The sequence below is a fragment of the Mastomys coucha genome, unplaced genomic scaffold, assembly GCF_008632895.1.
Source record: "Mastomys coucha isolate ucsf_1 unplaced genomic scaffold, UCSF_Mcou_1 pScaffold9, whole genome shotgun sequence".
Taxonomy (NCBI): Eukaryota; Metazoa; Chordata; class Mammalia; order Rodentia; family Muridae; genus Mastomys; species Mastomys coucha.
The window spans coordinates 87,988,634-88,008,016 of record NW_022196915.1 but is presented as its reverse complement, the minus strand read 5'-3'; the positions used below and the strand labels follow the sequence as shown (position 1 = coordinate 88,008,016).

The window sequence follows — 19,383 nt, the reverse complement described above, 5'->3', positions numbered from 1 at the left end:
AATGGCATTCAAGATATGTCCCTCAAATTAGCTTAGTTTTATTCCCAGTTATGCATTTTTTCATCAAAAAAGTTGTTTCTGATTGTGGCCAGAAATATAGAATCTTAAAAGAAGAAACTTTGAGATTGCTAGAGACAGTTGGAAGAGAAATAGAGAAGCAGTGGATCTTGGGGTCAGGGAAGGTAGGGTAGAGAACTGGGAGGAGTGGAGGGAGGGGAGGCTGTAGTCTGGATGTATGGTATGAGAGAAGAAAAAGAAAAAAAATAAATGTTAGAAAAAATGAATACTCAAATGATGATATAGTGCAGTATTAAATATTCACTTTGTGTTTCCAGGACTTTAAACAGAAGTTGGAATATTGAAATACTAAGTACTGTATATAAAGTCATTTTATTCTTTGTATAAGAGAAGATTAAATAGTGAGGTCTGACTCAATCCTCATTGTCTCTGTGTTGAGCTGCAAGAGTTCTACACTCTTGAGCTTTTTCCAGCTGAGAGGAAAGAGCTTTAGCAGTGTGACTACAGGTTCCATCTGACTGGGACTTCCACTCCTGGTAATAGTAGATAAGATAATTCAGTTCAACTCTAGTGCTGAAAAGAGCTAGCAAAATCAAGGGAAAAATTAAAATATCTGCTTGAAAGCATTGGTGAACTAACAAGATGCCAAGGAATTATGGGGTCAAGATGGGAGAGAAGTGCAGAGAGGAGAGGGCAGCACTTGGGTCAAATCCCCTTCTGAGCATCACCCACTGACCATGAGAGAAGCAGCAGCGGGGCTGGGACATTGACAGTCCTTTACAGTGTCCTGTGGGATCAAAGGGGAGAGCCAGGAGCACACTGGACTGACACACAGTTATATCCAGACTATGTCAGAACTCCCGTGGATAATAAGAGAAAAACAAACAATGAGATTGAAGACAAAAGCCAGGAAGAAGTATTTTGTCAGAGGATGACCCCAATCAGAGGTATTATACAACCATCAGAAATTCTATAATCAAAAAGATAGAATGTCAGGTTTTGGAGGGAAAGGGCTTCCAGATGACCACTGGAATTCAAGGCTTGAGGCAACCTGGCATGATCTTCCAAAGGTAAAGTTATACAACCCCAGTGGAAATGCACATGTCTATGTACTGACTGGCAGGTACATATATGCGTTTTCTGCCTCAAACCTTTCTTATACTTCTCTCTGTTCTTTCTGCAGAATTCATATATATGAATACACACATTAACATGCAAACAGATATATGAAGTAATATGAAAGCACACACGTGTTCTCATTGCTTCACAGCTCCTGCCAATTTTAATCTACTGACATACCTGGGAGTTGAATAACACTTACACTGGGTATTTCCTGTGGGTAGTGAGCACACTGAATGCTGTTAATGTACTTTTGATTCCCTGTTTATTTTCTTGTGATTTTTTTCTTACTCCCCAATCCCATGCCTCTGTTTACAGTATTCATTTGCTTTGGCTGTTATATTACTTCCTTTTTCTATGGGAGTCATTAATATGTAGTTATTTTAACTCTCTATCTGAGAACTTCCACATCTGTGTCAGAGCTAAGGCCAGATCTTTGAACCTTTGTGCAATTTTTCTTTAACGTTGGACATACTGCACCAGATGACAGCAGCCGAGGTAAACAGGCTGTTAGCAGGAAACTTTGTATTCACTTGGCTATATTGTTTATGTTTGATGTGGTTGCAAATGCTGGAGTTTTTTTAAAATTTCTATAATGTCCTTGTTTTTCTGTCCACTCTTGATTTAGGGGATTCCCTAATTACATTCTCAAAAAAGAAAACCCTTCACTTTGCAGATTTGTCAACTGTAAAGTGCTGCTATTATGTTGGAGCCCTGCTGATGTGGTAAATGTGAGAGAGGGAGCACTTTATAATTTCCAAATAAAACTTCAGCTTTTCGGGAGACTTGTGTCCTAGGGACTTTGTAAGTCACAAGCTATCTTCACAAAGTGTTTATGCATTGATAGGGCATCCCTGCTCCACTCCACCCTCCTATCCCCATCTCTAGATTTAGAGATCTCAATCCATGTCTTCGGAGCTCTGATTCCTGTTAGTGCCCCATCTCCCTCTCCACTAATGTGACGAGAGGGCTGTAAGAGGATACAGCTGGGAGGAATTCCTCCCCTCAGCTGAGAGATCTATGTGAAAACTTCCCTTACCTATCCCTGGGGAGAATGTCTGTCACAGAGAGGGATTGGTTGAAAAGGACAGTGCTCTCTCTTTCCTTTTTCCAGAAAGTTCCTGTGAAAACCAAAAGAAAATTCTACTCTGGGCTATTCCACCTGGTGCATTATCTATCATCTGTCGTGATTAAATCTAGGCATTGGTTCATGGCTCTAGTGGGCTATGTTTCTGGTGAGCAGAACTCAGCTGTGTCTTGTTGGGCTCTCCAGAGACTCCACATTTTGAAGTAGGAGCTTGTTTTTCCAGCTTTAGCTTTATGAGAGGCTCAAGGAAAGCTGTTGATTTCTAGTGCAATTAGGTTGCTCCCATGCATAGACAGGAATAACAATTTGCAACTCTTTACATGTAGGAGTTTAAACCAGAACCCCTTATCTTGCTTTTAACAGACCACAGTTAATTAACCCAAATATCCTTCATAATATATTAGACAAATACAATGAAGTGATCTATAGCAACAGTAATGAACATATAAAGGACTAGGTTTACAGTCACAATATCAAGCAACTACAACAGCAAAGAACAAAAAAAGTCACAAAAGGGAAATTCTAGACAAGCATCGCAATTCTGGATCACATGCATCACAATCCTGGATCACATGCACCTTTACAAAGGAGAACAGAAGTAGTTATTTGGATTAGAACATGAGAAATATTCCCCTATTTCTTTTTACATTGGTAACAATTACATACATGTTTGCATTATGATAAATTTAGGAACAAAATTAGTATGTTATATCCAAGATGAAAAATATTTGAAAAAGATGGCACCAAACATTGCATCATATATTTTCTAGGATATTTGAAGACTCTTAGGATTCACTCACATACAGCTTGTGTTAAATACTCTAATCTTTGAAATATCAGAAATCTCCCTTACAAATCAATATACCTCTAATAAGATGACAAGCTATGGCAGGCTTTCTATCTGAAATTTAATAATTTCACTTGATATTATTATGTGTTTAAGATGAGCCTAAAGTCCTATTTGAAGATATAACGCACGGAATACTAGAAAAGAAGAATTAAGCTAAATACTCTGTAAGCTTAGGTGGCCTAGACTGGTATTATGAACAGTCTTTTTACCCCGGCCATGGAGTCCCATTGCTTCAGATCTTACTAAATCAGTAGCTCCACAGGCTCAAAAGCAAGTCCAGCTGGTCTTGGAGCCAGCAGACATTGCTCCTCTTACCATTGCATCAGTACTGTGTCCTCTCAGTGTCTGTTTTTCCATCTTCATTGCTCAGTACTTTTGTCTTTCTGTAGCTGTGGCTTCTGTTCACTATGATTTTATCACATGACAGCCATTTATTATCTGCATGATTCATCTTGTTCCTCTCTATTTACTTATTTTTTTTTCTTGTTTGTTTTTTGAGACAGGGTTTATCTGTGTAGTCCTGGCTGTCCTGGAACTCACTCTGTAGACCAGGCTGGCCTTGAACTCAGAAAACCACCTGCCTCTGCCTCCCAAGTGCTGGGATTAAAGGCATGCACCACCACTACCCGGCGTTTCTATTCTTACCTGTAGTTTGTTCCACATTCTCAGTTTCTGGAAGGCTGGCAGACGTCATGCCCATACACTCCTATGATCCAGCAATGTTTGTTCAACTTCTGCCTCCTACGTAGTCCCATGCAAACCATCTAGGGAAGCTGTTTTTGGTCAGACCCATGTCCTTAGGCCCCAGTCCACGGATGTGAGTGATCAGAACTGAATAATGCTCCTCTCACAGAGCATGATGCATTACCCACTGTAAGGAAAACTTCTAGCAGAGGAGTAGAGTCCACTTTTCTTAGTGACTAGTGATGGCACAAAGAGGAAATTTACACCAAGTTCTGTGTGAAGAGAGGTGAAGGTGGAGTAGGCCGAAAGAAATCGAGATGGACTTCAGAGGTCACAGACACCAAAGCTTACCGTTGCTGCAGGGAGACCCCCGTATCCTTCTTTCAAGGTAGGGGAATTACAGAGATGGTTGAGAATTTGAGAGACAATGTTCATAACTCACCATTTTTGATGAAACAATATACAACTGAGATGTTGTATTTAGCAAGGGCTGCAGCTTTTGCATCTGGAATCATTTAAAGAGAAGCAATTCTCTAGTTTTCCACAGTGCACAAGAGCCTCTTGGGCAATCTGCAGCCACTGCTAAGCTTTCATTTAAAGTACTTCTGGTGCTTGAGTTACATGGCTGCTCTTCCAACTCTGGCATTGGAAACTTGGAAGAAGAATTTGGGAGTTTTTCTTTGTTTATCTGCTGACTTTCCGGGAGGGAAATAGTAATAGGGATAGCAGCAGTCAACCAAATGGAAATCCCTCTGAGAAAACGTAGACAGGGCCTTGACCCATGGAACGACTGGAGATTTGTATCCTGTTTGGTGAGAAAAGGATTGAATAAGAGAAAAGGTAATTGAGAGCAAAAAAGTTTTGGACAAGCTCTTTGAAGAAGCTATGGATGGTATGAACTGTAGGCAGGACTACTGAAAACTTACTTCTTTACAATCCACCTTTTGTAATCCTTGGAACCTCTGAATTTGATAGCATTCCATGGTGCTAGTATGTTACATGTTGTATGCTCTGAACTAATTGTGAGCTCTTCTCCATAGGTTCATGATTCTGACCAGTAGCTGGTTCTGTCTTTGGGATGGTGTGGAGGCTTCATGTGCTGGAGCCTCTTTGGGAGAAGTGACTCACTGGGATGTATCTTTTGGGATTTTCTTGGAGTACTCTCTTCTCTCTCCCCCCCTTGGTCTTTCTGTCTCTTTATTTCCCCTCTCTCTTCCACTCTTTCTATCTTTTCCTGGATACCATCTCGTAAATTGTTTCCATTTGTCACAATATTCTATCCAAATACTCAGGGCCTGAACCCCTAACACCGAGAGCCACAATACACCATTGTTCTTCCTTTTCAGTTAGTTGTTCTTTTAGGTAGTTTCCACCATGATGAAAAAAATCTAACTAACACTCAGTGTATCCATTTTTTAAGACCACCTCAGAAAAGTACCCCAAACTGGGTAGCTTAAAACACCATAAATTGAGTGCCTCCTTCACCTGAGGCAAAACTATCTGAAAAACTCATGAGGACCATGTTCAGAATCTGGGTAGAACATCCTCTTTCATCTTGCTAAGTTCTGAAGTTGTCAAGGAATCCACGGGATTCTGCAGCTTATCTCTCCATCAGTTCAGTCTCTGCCTTTGTCTTAACAGCACATTCTTCCTGAGTCATCTCCCCCACCCCAGTATGTCTCTACATCTGTGGCAGATTTCTGCTTGTCACAGGGACACCATCATTATGTATTAGGACTTGTCCACCCTTGTGATAGTGTTTTTGGCTTTACTCTTTTTCAGTGAGCTCTATTTGATATCATGTAGCTTAGAGCTCGAACATATCTTTTATAGGGGCCATGCAATTCAACGATGATATTTGAATGAATTTAAAAAGGGAGATGTCTGGATGTCCAGGTGGGATTAATATAGTTACAAGAATCTTTCAAAGTAGAGGAATTTTTCTGGCTGATGCCAAAAGAGGAAGTCAGAGTAATTCAATGATGGGTGGGATCTGATATGCTTGCCTGGAGATAGAAAGACATGAGTCAAAGAATGTGGGCAGCCCCTAGGAGTCGTGGGTAGACTCTGGTAGACAGCCAGCAGCAAAACAGACCTCAACCCACCGCTGCAAGGAGACAAAGTGGCCAACTACTGAGCAACTTTATAAGTAAATTCTTGGGAGGCTTCAGCCAAGAAAAAAATCCCAGACAATGTCTTGATTTTCAGCAATGCAGAAAGCACAGCACAGCAGGGTATCTTAGACTTAAAACTATGATATAACAAGTGAGCATTTTACTAAGTACCACATGCTATGTTTGTAAACAGAAAGGTATAGCTTGCTGTAAACTCCTCTCTTGAATTGAAGCTAAGGATTTAGAACTGTCCCTAAGTGGCATTTGGATCTTCTACCCTCTAAGAGCTTTTGACACAATCAGAGTTTAGGGACAGGCCATGATTAGAAACATTCTGGCAGCTGCCAAGCACTAGAGGGCAATGCATGATTTTGCTGTGTGATTAGTGAGAACCTGAAGTCACCCTTGAGTCTTTCTCAGGGCTGCTTATTGATAGTTTTAGAATAAATATATCAACAGGAGCTGTCCCTAGGAGCAATGGATAAAGACTGAAGGGACCCTACTAATTGGAGCTGTCTAGCCTTTTCTATTAGTAGCTAAAGAAATAAATAGGGACTTATTATAGATTGGTTTAGTGGGGCTCCTCACAACTGGCTACAGTGTAGGGCAGAATTCAGGATTTAGTGAGTGTCAACTAGGGTGAGAGGTGCCCTTACACAAGAGTGAGGCACACATGGTAGAACTCAAATTGAGACTGCTCACTCGAACAGACTAATATGCACAGTGCATTCAGATGAAGCAAGGGTCCAGGCCCATGTCCACATCAGTGCAATGGCAGCTCAGCAGAGCTTCTTTGGGGAGGAGCTTGGACATTAGGACATAGATGATGTGATTGCATATCCTACAAATCTGCACCAGGGCGGAATCTTTTAGATAAATCTTATCCTCACATCCTCCACTTTTTAGGGGGGCTGGAAAAGGAGTCCATATTTGCTCATTTCTTTAGAAATATCTACTTTCTAACTCAACATTTTCCTTGACTCTCATGTGTTTTTTCCAGTTACCTCATAAGAAGAATCTAGCATAACTTTTAAAAATAGTATAAAATACATATGCACACACCATTGTAATATAGTATTTGTCTTTTCATTTATACTGAGCTTAAAAAAACCTACCAATAACTCATAAACATAATATGATGCAAATAACCTAAGATTACCCAAGCTACTTTCATTCCTCTCTTTTGGCGCGCATTGTCATTGAAAGCCAGTTTTTAGACTTGAGCAGAACTTGGTCAAATTAGTTTCTAGAGCTACTGGCTGAGGAGCATGTTACTGTTTCTGCTTTGTCATCTCTGTTCTTGGACCCTCAGACTGTTTGTGTTCCACAAAGCAGCTTTAAATCCCCGTCTGCTCCATTCTGCTGCAGTCATTCACAGTTAGCTTGCTTAGTGCCTCTCTTGGGAGTCTCCTGGTCAGACCGTGTAGCCTGGTCCTTACACTGTCTATAGTCCACTGGATCCATTCCTAGCAACCATCCTGAGCCACTCTGCCTAGACTATTATGGGTTTTGTTCTGTTTTGCTTTGCTTTGCTTTGCTTTGTTTTGTTTTGTTTTGTTTTGTTTTGAGACAGGGCTCCTACAGAACCCTGGTTATCCCAGAACTCACTATGCAGACCAGGCTGGCCTCAAACTGAAAGCTCTACCTGTGTTTGACTCCTGAGTGCTGGGATTATGGCTTGCACCACCATACCCAGCCTTAACATTTTTTTTCAAACTAAACTCTTTGGTATTTCAGAGCTATGAGATCTAAGCAAGCATCTTATTTAATATCCCCATTTTCAGCATAAGAAATTTTTCTGAAGGGATAAAGTTTAAGAAGCATCTATACTAGGCACATATCAGAACAATCTCTTGGTTTTTTTTGCTTTTCCTATTTTCAGTGATACTATAATTATTTTGTATTCTTACTAGGCTGTCCATTTGCCAAGCTCAAAGATTTATTTCTTTTCTTCTAATGCTGTGTCTCAATGTAGATAATATATGCTGGTGTCATTGAGGAGAAAGCTCATTGATGGACTTCTTACTCATTCAGGACCCTAGAATATATGTGGCTACCTTCCTTTATAAAGTGAATATAGACATTAGTGGCACAGTTATTCTTTTATCTACTAACATACTTTCCATTTTTAACACCTTTGCAAACAAACAGAAACCAGTCCTGTAAGTGAGATTTCACAGAACTTCTCAGAAGAGCGCTATTGGCTAAGCCATGTTGCTTTAGCATGTCCACCTAAAATGCTACATATCAGTTTTATCACCTTCAATTTTACTAAGAACAGAGATAAAAATGAACTAGAAAGGCTGATTAATATAAATACTAGAGTTGAGGTAATGGAAAAGAACTTTTATGTCCCTTCACATTTATATATTACCACAGATATATGAGATATTTGAACTAATATTTACTGATGACTAAAGTACATAATGACAATGTGCCCTCTTCTGACACATCAGTAATGCATAACTATGTCATCTGATAATGAGACCTATCATTAAATTGAGGCAGAATTCTATATTTGTCATACTTCAGATTGAAGGTGTTCATTGGTTCAAAAGGTTATTCTCTGAATAGTGTGGTTCAAGATAGAAGAGCAATAAGGTTGATATGTATCATCAATTATAATAGTCTAGGTTTCCTATAAGAGTAAGGTTGATATGCACCATCATTTATAAGAGTCTAGGTTACTTATGAAGGAGGTAAATTATTCTCTGGTAGACCATTAGAGTCTGTTCTGCATCAAAGAACAGAATTTCAATCAAAATTTTCCATTTACTTTTGAACTTTTAAAACTCAGTAATTTTGACAAGATGAAACATAGTAAATGATGCTCAATACACTTTACAGAATTGGACAGCATCTGTTACAAAGTTAAAGCTTGCACTTATTAGATTTCTACCAAGTCACCAGTTGTATCACAGAAAGGAAATCTGGGAGGATAATCCAGTGGGAAAATCATCATCGACAACACCAGTATTTGATATAACATTGAATACAGTTAAGAATATAGTTGCCTTTCAAGACCCTTGGTGGGCCGAGCTACAGTTAAGAGCCACTGGCTCGTGAAACCCAGGGAAAACGCTATTACAGACATGTTAGTGACTCAGTTCTTTGGGGAGAAGCATCACTTTGTTCTCCAGTTCCATCAGCACAACCTCTAGTAACGATGGTGGGCAGGAGCTTTCTTCACATTGCTGTTTATCTAATCTCAACCAATGCAGTTTCTGAAATTGCTTTATCAATGATGTCATCTGTAAAGTGGTAGCTTAATGTTTATATAACAAGTGAAAAAAGAAAACTGCAAATTGTCTAATGTGTTTGCATTTGATCTGAAAACTTCAAGAAATGAAAAAAAGCAATGAACAGAGGTGTTATTGGTGACTAGTGATACAATGTTTTGAAATAAGGCAGGTGTCTTAGTCAGTGAAAAGACACCAGGACAGGGGTGACTCTTATAAGAGAGACACTTAATTGGGGGCTCACAGTTTCAGAGGTTTAGTCAATTATCATCATGGTGGGGAGCATGGTGGAATACAAAAAAGGTGGTGGGGAGGAGCTGAGATTTCCATGCAATACATTTCTCTCATTCTTTCACAGCTCTAAAAATTTGGGAAGAGGATACAGGCAGATCCCTTGTCAGCTTATGTTATTAACTATGTAACTTTAAAGTCAACATAGACTCTAATGTTACTGAGTGAACAACAGCAGCCTCTTACATTGGAGGTGTTCCTTTCCAGGCTGTGGACAACACACATAGCCAGTGTTTGGTCTTCTCCATGGACAATGTTGTGAGCTTGGTGTTACCCCTGGCCAGGAGGTTGTAAGACATCATTTTCTTGGGCCACACTAGGCTTGATTATGTGTATCATAATACTGATAAAATAAACTTGAACATAGATTTTGAAGATAAAGCCTTTTCTCATAGAATACATGACAACCACACTTTCTCTTCCTTGCCTGCTCCTAGCTCTCCTTACCTCCCTTTTACCCTGATACACTCCCACTCTGTTTCCTCTTCAGAAAAGAATGCCTCAAAGAGACAACAGCCACAAAGGACAAAACAAGATGCAGCAAGACAAAGCAGAAGGCCTCATATAAAGGCCGGGCAAGGCAACTCAATAGGAGGAAAAGTCTCAAGAGCAGGCAGAGAGTCAGCGATACATACCCTACCATTGTTAGGAGTCTCACAAAAACTCCAAGGGAAGAATTTTTGAGAAATACTTTGCAACCACATAATGAAATAAAGAAGAAAATGCATTTCTTTCTAAGGATAAATGTTTAAGGTTTTCTTTTTTGGAATCTGTAATTATGTTGTTCCCATAAGAAATTTCTCATTTAATTCATAATTTAACAACATAAAATGAATTAAGTGTTACTGTTCATAAATGAATTAGTTGGAAATCAAAATCTATGAAGGAATAGGAAGTGGTCTATCTACAGGATGCAGTGTGCTTGAACTGGGAGGACCCTGGAGATCCTAGCAGGTCTCGATTTTGGTCTGCCTTGGGAGAAATGATTGCTAGAATTTCTCCCATGGGTTGTTTTCCTACCCTTGGAAGGCAGCATTCTTAGTTCCTTCCCAATCGGTGAGTGGTCTCTTCTGCTCCATGTGCCTGATCTCCTTTTCTACTATGATTTTATTTATGAACAGTTTCCCACTGATGGCTGTTTTGATTTTAATTATTCTGTCCTTATTAATTTGGCTTCCAAAATTTTAACCCATGTTCTCAAAAACATGACTCCAAACTTGTCCAGTTTTATTCCTTGTTCATGTGAGTCTTTGAAGGCAGATCCATTTACTCCGTAATTTATTTAAATCCTTAGAAGTTGATACAGATTTTTTAATATTTCAAAAACTGTCTTTAACAGAAAAAGCTGACAGAGGCACTGAAATGAGACAAGTAGCAGGACATTACACAGATAAACTAGCAAACCAAAACTTCATCGCCCTTACTCCAGCTCCTGGGTATGTGTTGAAAGAGACGGTTGATTACTGGTTTCCTGATTCAAAGTACTGATTGTTTCAGTTTCCCAGTGTGTAACTCATTAGCCTGCTGGCAAAAATTTAAAAAAGAAGAAGAAACCCATTGCTATCTTAGTTTCTTTTGATTTAAAGTGAAAGGGGAAGGAAGAAAGAAAAAAAATAATATCAGTCAACCCTCACTTGAAAGGCTTCATGAAGTAGGACAAAATATTCTATGATGGTAAATAAAGTAATTGATAACAGGTGGGCAGCTAAGCTCTGCCAGCTGTAATCATAGACACAGAGAACTTTAATAGTCAAGGTTAGGGTCCTAAGTGTACTTTGATGTGAATTGAAGCTTTGTAAGGCCATGAAAGAAGATTAAAATACCAGCAGAATGTTACCAAATGCTGAGAGAGTGGAGAACTAGAGGCATGTGTTAAGAAAGAATCTTACATTTATTATAATCCATCTTTATTTCCCATTTTTATTCATAGATGTGAACATTTACATAAATAAGGAGGAAAACATTTTCTTCACTAATTATGAGATGATTGATGGCCAGAGTTAAGGCAAAATTATTTGCAGAAGCATAATTTGTTCGTACTTAAAGTAATGACATGTGTTGTTTAGATTAGTTATTCTGTAATGTTCCTTTGGAGAGAGTAAATTAACACATTACTTTTTAACATCACCAAGATCATGAGAATAAGGATTAAGCCCGACTAATACATGATTTACCGAGTCTCATAATCACAGAGTGGGAAGGAATTAAAGAAGTCCCTTCAGTGTACCGGGTGGGTATTGACTCTATGATTTTGTTCGTGGTGTTTGTTTTTAAGCCAGGGCTTCAGTAAGTAGCTCTGGATGGCCTGGAACTCACTGTGTAGACCAGGAGGACCTTGAACTCAAAGAGATCCACCTGCTTCTGCCTCCCAAGTGCTGGAATTAAAGGCATGTACTACCATGCCCAACCGACTCCTGGTTTTATTGGGATAAGAACAGTAGTCACTGTTCTCCGGAGGAGCAGAGCCCGTCAGATGTATGTGTAACTTTAGAGCCCGGGTTATACAGAGAGTCAGGACAGCTTCACAGTGGTTTACCTGTAGGCTGCAGAGCTGTACATACCAGGAGATATTCAGCTCAAGAAGCTGGAATCCTCAGAACTGAAGAACCAGTGGTGTCCATTCTAAGGCTAAAGGTCTGGACACACCTTAAAGCATTGTTGGTGCAAGTCTATGTTTATAGAGTCTATGGTCTGATGTTTATTAACAATGAATGGCTAGAGCTAATTGGACATCCACTCAAGGAGAACTTACTTTGTCTTAAGGCCTTCATCCTTTCAGTTTTTGTTTGCAAGGCTCCAGCCTTGGGCCTTCTACTTTGTTTTTTGACTTTCATGCCAACTGTTTCTGGAAACACCCTCCTATACCACCTAGATACATCCCCAGAAACACCAATAGAGATCTCTCAATCCAGAGTGGTAATCACCACAATATGAGTGAGTATTCATGGGATTTTGGTAAAGTTCCCTAATATTTTATAAGAATTGTGGCTTCCGTGTTACTAGTATTTATGTTGTAACCATCCATGTATTCGATATAGAATTTTCAATTTTTATTTCATTTTTGAGATAATATAATTATATTATTTAACTTTTCCCTTTAGTCCTTCCAAACCCTCTCATATACCCACTCTTTATCTCTAAATACATAAAAAATGTAACTTGCCCAGTCTGTATAATGGTACTTGTATGTTTTCAGGGATGATCATTTGGTATTGAATTATGAATCAGTGTGCTTTTCCCTAAGTGAGACTATTTCTCCCACTTTCAGCATTCCTTAGTTGCCTGTAGTTCTTTGTACAGGGTTGAGTCCTCTTGGTCTCTCCTTCATGAATTTTAGCATGTCTATTGGTGTTGATCTCGTACAGCTTCTAAAGCAGTCATGTTGGTGAGACTTTACAATCCTTCTGATATTACTAGGAGAAACAGCCACACAGCAAATTTCCCACTCCACTGGATTTTACAATCGTTCTAGCACCTCTTCTTCAATGTTCTCTGAGCTTTAGGGGTTGGTTTTGTAGATCTTTGATCTATGATTTTATTCTTAGCAACAGGAATATCAAAAGCAAAGTTACCTATACTCACATTCCTACTGGACATAGTATTGTCTTTCTCCTACAAACTTGCTCTCATTCTTTTGCAAAGATTATATATGATGCTGCATATGTTGTTTTGGTTCTTTGAAGCAATGTTAATATCAGCAAAGGTTCGCACAGTCCTGTGTCAGACAGTAATATCTCACATTAAACATGTTAATCCACATGATCTGCACAGCAGCTTTCTACAGTGGGCCTTCTACAGGTATGGTACTGGGAAGATGGAGTAAGTTATAACTACCAAGAGTACAACAGCATATGATGTATCAAAGCTCTGTCCTACACTTAACCAAGCTGCCTCCTGCTTGTATTTTCTTGTTCTCTGAAATTCCTACTTTGTGAGATTTTTCTCCTCAGTTTAGATGCTTAGCATATTTCTGTGACTGAAATGTTCAGACACTTCTGTTTGTCTACTTAATTCCTTTTTTTGTGGATTTTATTGCACTGTTTACATTTTCTTGTGCCCTATTTTCAGATATTTACCGAGGCTCCATTCCCATTATTTTTCTTTATTTTTGTTGTCTAGTATCATTCTTTTGGAAGTCTCCTTATCATTGTCTTATTCAGTGGTTGTCAGCTTCTGCTTAGGTTATTTACTACATTTCTCTCTCTTCTGGCAGGTTTCAAAGATACTTAAAGACAGTGGATCCCACATTCCTCACTCCCTCACGCTTCCCCTCCCAAATCTTATTCTCATTCTTGTATCTGTATCTAGGTACACTTAATGAAGTTATCTTCCTTCCCAAAGATAAAACATTAGAACCTTCTTCAAAAGTGCTTCCCCCTCCTTCTTCAATATAGTGAACCATAAAGAATTCTAGGCTAGAGGAGCAGTTAGAGAAAGAGATGGAGATGATAATGTTCTTGTCCCATTGGGCAACTGTGAGCAGTCTAGAGAGTCCAAAGAAGAAAAGGGAAAGCAAAGAAACAGAGATTAGAAAAGATTGTTTGAAGATATAAATTTTTGACTCTTGTAGTCAGAGTGGATCCTTGATCCCAGGTCCTTCACTAACAAGGCTTCTTGTCTTTCAGGCAATATGGCCCTGAAAAGTATGTTGTGATGAGCCATGACCTTCATTCTTCATCCCCAAAGCTCCACGTCTTCAATATAACATCCTGTTTAGAGAGTTAGGATCTCTCATAGATGGAACCAAATGTCATCAGCCAGTTATAGGCATTAGAAGAGAAATTAAATGAACAAGGTGGGCACCCTAATGTGCCTCATATTTGGAAGACTACCCTAAGCACAGAGCTACTTGGGATGCCATTCCAATCATCAAAGTACCTTTGAGCATGGAGAGATACTGAGGGTAAAATCTAGCATGGATGTGTGCGTGGAGATGTGGGTAGGATTCTTTCTATCCCTCTCTCTCAGAACTGATAAACTAGGACTTTTGCCAGCAGTGTTTAGTAAGCACACACCTCTCTTCCATCATACCCAGCTGCCTACCTAAGGTATTTTAGTGACTTCTGTTTGATATATTCATTCTGGCCATATCCTTTAACACACATTCTTGCCTCTTCCATACCAGTACTGAGAATTGAACCCAGGGGCCTGCAGCATGCTAGGCAAGTTCTCTATCATTGAGCTGTATTCCCAATCCTTCACATTCACATTCTTGGAGATGTTATCATTGTCGATAAACTAAAGAAAAGAAGGCAAGTCCATATGGGAAATTCTCCATCCCCCTTTATAAAAGATCTTGTCTTACCTCAATTTAGAGAAGTGAAATTTATACAAATAAGTGAAGTTTTATTGAGTCAGAATAGGAAATACTTTGTCATGTGCAATAATCTGTATTAATGAGTTAGAAGAGCAGCCAGGTCCTGGCAGGAACCTCCCAGTTGGAGCACTGGCTGTACTATGCTGGGGTCAAATTCAACCCAGGACTGGTTAGAGAGAGCTGTGCCTGGGAATAGGATGAGGGTAGATTTTTCTCTTTGTTTATTAAATTGGAATACAAACAAGTATAAGTTAGCCAGGGACAGAGCTATTTTATTTTCTTTCTATTTGGCTGAGACAAAGTGGGGGGAAATGAATCAGGGGATGTGTCTGTTTGGACACTTACGATGAGGAGAGATTCGAAAGCCTCACAGGAGTTTTATACGTCAAGTCAGTTCTTTCTTATTTTGATTAAGGCAGAGCTATAAAATGTGTTTTCTAAATATGCCCTACAAACATCAGTTTCTTAGCCATGTTTTCAGGAAGCTTGTTTGCTTGAAAACTGAATCAATTTCCACTCCAGCATACTTACCATAAAAGCCCTAAAGCATAGGATATAGCATATTAGCTCAGCCATCTCTGGACTCCTTGCCCGCACTTAGAGAGTTCTGGAGGGTTAGATGACAGCAGTTGGAAGCAGGTCACATCTCTGTGACAGGAAGTATGTTGTCCTATTATTTCTATTTTCTTTGTGTTCTTTTTGTTTTGGTTCCTTCACTATGGTTACTTTACACTTAGTCTGTTCTATAAATTAAGATTTAGAAATTTGTCAGTGAAAGAAACCATAAACTTAAACAAGGAGAGGAAGAAATAAAACCAGTGGAACATCAGAATCTGAACATTCTGTAACCGCGTTTCTCCTTCAGATAGTTACCCTTCCTCGATTTCAAAAGTACTTCCTTTGCCTGTGCTTTCCATTCTCTCCTCCCCGCCCCACCCCCATCTTCACGAGGAATTTGTGTATGTGCCAATCTGGGAACAAGAAGACCATAGATTTTACAGAGTAGAATTTCTGATCACCTGGCATGCTTAGTTTCTAGTTCCGTATGTCCTTGAAGTAAGAAATTTACCGGAGCTTGTCTACTGGACTTTTGCAGGGAACCTCAGATTCTATCATTCAGGACACATTAGCCAAGAATTGATCTACCCCACTCCCACCCCCCGACATATTCTACCCAAAGACAAAATCCACATCCAAGCTCAGAGTGGTTGGGAAGACTGAGTTTTACAAGCTCACCATGGGACCAAAACTGCCTATCCTATTTCATGTAAACCTTGCCATGTGTTTCAATGTTCAGGATCAGGGTTGATTGTCTCTGCATTACTGCAATCTTTCTGCTTCGGGGGACCTGACTTCAGTCATGAGCATTCATGTAGGCTGGCTCACAACTGCCTGTAACTGCAGCACCAGAGGACCCTACACAATTCTCTGGACATCAAGGGTACTGCATCCATGCGAGGCCATACCTACACAGACACACACAGACGTGGGCCACAGACACAGACACAAACAGACATACACAGCCAAAGGCACAAAAACACAGACTCCCCCCACAAACGAATAATTTAAACACATTTTACTATTTTTTATTAGATATTTTCTTTATTTACATGTAAATTTCTCCTTTCCCAGTTTCCCTTCCAAAAAACAAAGAAACAAACAAAAACAACAAAACCAAACCCCTGTTGCCTCCCCCCTCCCCATGCCTGCCACCCCACCCTCTGCCACTTATTGGCCCTGGCATTCCCCTACACTGGGACACAGAACCTTCACAGGGCTGAGGTCCTCTCCTTCTATTGATGATCGAATTTGCAATCCTCTACTATACACATGCTGCCAGAACAATCAGACCCCTCCATATGCAGTCCTTGGTTGGTGGTTGAGACCCTGGGAACCACAAGGAACTCAAGAAGAAGGAAGACCAAAAGGTGGACATTTCATTCTTTCTTAAAAGGGGGAACCAAATACCCACGGAAGGAGTTGCAGAGATTAACTATGGAGCAGAGACTGAAGGAAGGGCAAGCCAGCCTAAATATAGCTATCTCCTGAGAGGCTCTGACAGTACCTGACTAATACAGATGTAGAGGCTCACAGCCATCCATTGAACTGAGTACAGGGTCCCCAGTGAAGGAGTTGGAGAAAGGACCAATGGAGCTGAGGGGTCTGCAGCCCCTTAGGACGAACAACAATATGAACTAACTAAACACAATTTTTTAAAAAAGAAAGACTTATGTAGACCTATGTGCTTGAATAAAAGATGAATGAACAGGACATAGAAGACTATAGGAATGGACTGCCCTCTTGATGCTGTAATTGTAGATTACACATATGTATTTGTCCGACTCACAGAACATATAACATCCATTCAATGCATGTTTGATACCAAGGTACATAGCCCATAGTAAATGCACCACTTTGGTTGGAGCTGGTGATAGCAGAACATACATTTTGGAGGGCAGGAAGAATATTGGAAATATTTTCCTTCTTTCAGAGTTTTGCTATGAATCTAAAACTGTTCTAAAAATACTCTTTGTGATAGAGAAGCATGAAACATGTATTTCTCTAAAAGCAGATTTCTTCTCACTGGCGAGTTCTCAGAGCCTTCCACGCTTCTCTGTCTGTGTATTTTTGTGTGGTTGGAAACATTGTTTGTATAGTAGCGGTGTTTCTGTAAAGAGAGGGTTTGTAAAAAGCAGCCCTGCTAAGTATTTTAATTTGCACAGTAAGTTCAGCATTCAAACGGCGCTGATAAAACACCAGAGTGATACAGAATGAGAATCGTGCTGTAGACTTTCTCTATGTGGATGACATATGCTCATCTATTTTCCCTTTTTATCTGAAGTCCTTACAGTGGCTCAGCTCGTAAGATCAGAGCGCTGTGCAGGTAACAGCTGTAGTGAATAACTTCGACATGCCTTCTTTCAAACATCAGCTGTTGTTCTTTCTGGGGATTATTTTGACTATGAGGTTTTCATGACTCTATAAATCATTCGAAAATTGCAAGGTTCCTCATTTATTTCCCCAATTTCATGCCCTGCTCCACACTTAGAATGCTGGATTAAAGCTGGAGGACTCTGCCACTGGATCCCTGTCCCTCATTTCACAATTTAGCTCAGCAGGGAGCTAACATCTCAGCTCTTGCCCTGTAAGATTAATTTATTAAAAGGCAAAGGAAAATATTAGTAATATGGGTTATAAGTTAACCCAAGCTGAAGCCAGACATTGTAAAGGGCATGTGATCCATCACCAGGATGACGGTATTGTTTTCCTTCTAATTCAAATAAACTTCTGAGAATTAAATCAACAGAGAAATAGACTGAATCTCCTCCCTTCAGAAGTACGCAACCTTCCTCTCTATATCTAAGCCCAAACATTCTCCCTTCTTTTGCATTGTCTGTGTTTTCCCCAATTTATGCATCGTGAAGATTTCTGCTGAGGGTGGAGCTCCCAACCTCTAGCTGCACATCTTGCCAGAAAGTCAATTGGGAGATCGTTGTAGTCCTGCTCTATCTATTACCGAGCAAATGGATTTAGGAGTTCTGTTTTGTTAAGTAGCAGTGTGTGACCTTGTCTCAGGAAAGCACTGTTTAGTATACACCAACATCTGTGCTCCAAAGTAAGCATTTGTTCTTTCCCTTTAGAGAGCTTCTAATAGGTTTCGTCAGTGTTTCAGTATGTACTGTGTTCTCTTCAGACATTCCCCATCATTGTATTAGGACACAGACCCCTTTGGTCTTATTTTCATTTTATTACCTTTTGTATTTTACTGTTATTAATTTCTTATTGTGTAAACAGTCCACACATTGATGCAGTGGATTCATATGTACAAACTTTGTATAAATACTATAAAAGGCAACTCAAAATAGTCATACAACTTAAAGCTACATGAACCAGCATAAGACAATGGCAAAGAGGGCTTTGGTGTCTGTGTCTGACTGCTTGGTGTGAATATGGTACGGGCACCATATGCCATACGCATCTTGGAGAAATCTGAACATCTCTCTGCTTTATATTCCTTAGGTATAAGCTGGGGACATGGTCCATTCCTACTAGAGGAGATTATTGAAAGTAGCACAGGATATAAGACCCTTGTTATGTACCAGTCATTATTATAAAGGGCCCATTATTATAAATCTTCCCAGTGGCTGATCCCTCTTTTCTCTTTTCCCTCCTGAACTGTAGACAGGAGGTCTTTGTAGTCTCAATTGTGTAGGTTTCATGATGTACAATAATAATACCTTGCACTACGGTGGGCCTATCCTTTCTCCTGTCCACAAATGAAACTCTTGTCAAGTGGGTCCTCCTTTTAGCATAGAAAGAGGTAATTCACCTTAAGATGCTGAGAGCTGAAAGCATCATGTCCGCTCTTTCATCAGTGGTTTATTTGAATTTGTAACAGCATAAGATCTTAATTCAAGAAGTGCCTACACAAAGACAGTCTATGTTTCTATCAGTGGTTAGTGCCAGATTATTTCTGCTATCCTACAAGTCATGCAGAGGAGGTTGTGGTTAACTGTCTCAAAAGGGTGTGGTAATCAGCTGTATTACCTATTTAAACATCATCATCATCATCATCATCAATCACCTTTATGAACATCATCTAAATCAAAAGCTACTCATATCTGATCACCTCTGGCATCTTATGTAGATTATCACAATCTTCC

At 39.7% G+C, this 19,383-nt stretch overlaps 1 long non-coding RNA gene across 1 annotated transcript; it reads left to right on the top strand.

Moving 5' to 3' along the window:
- Window positions 1-5,387: 5,387 nt before the first annotated feature.
- Window positions 5,388-10,143, top strand: LOC116084951. Its single transcript, XR_004116327.1, has 2 exons — window positions 5,388-5,654; window positions 9,893-10,143. It is a non-coding gene; the product is annotated as an uncharacterized LOC116084951 (long non-coding RNA).
- The last annotated feature ends 9,240 nt before the right edge of the window (window positions 10,144-19,383 follow it).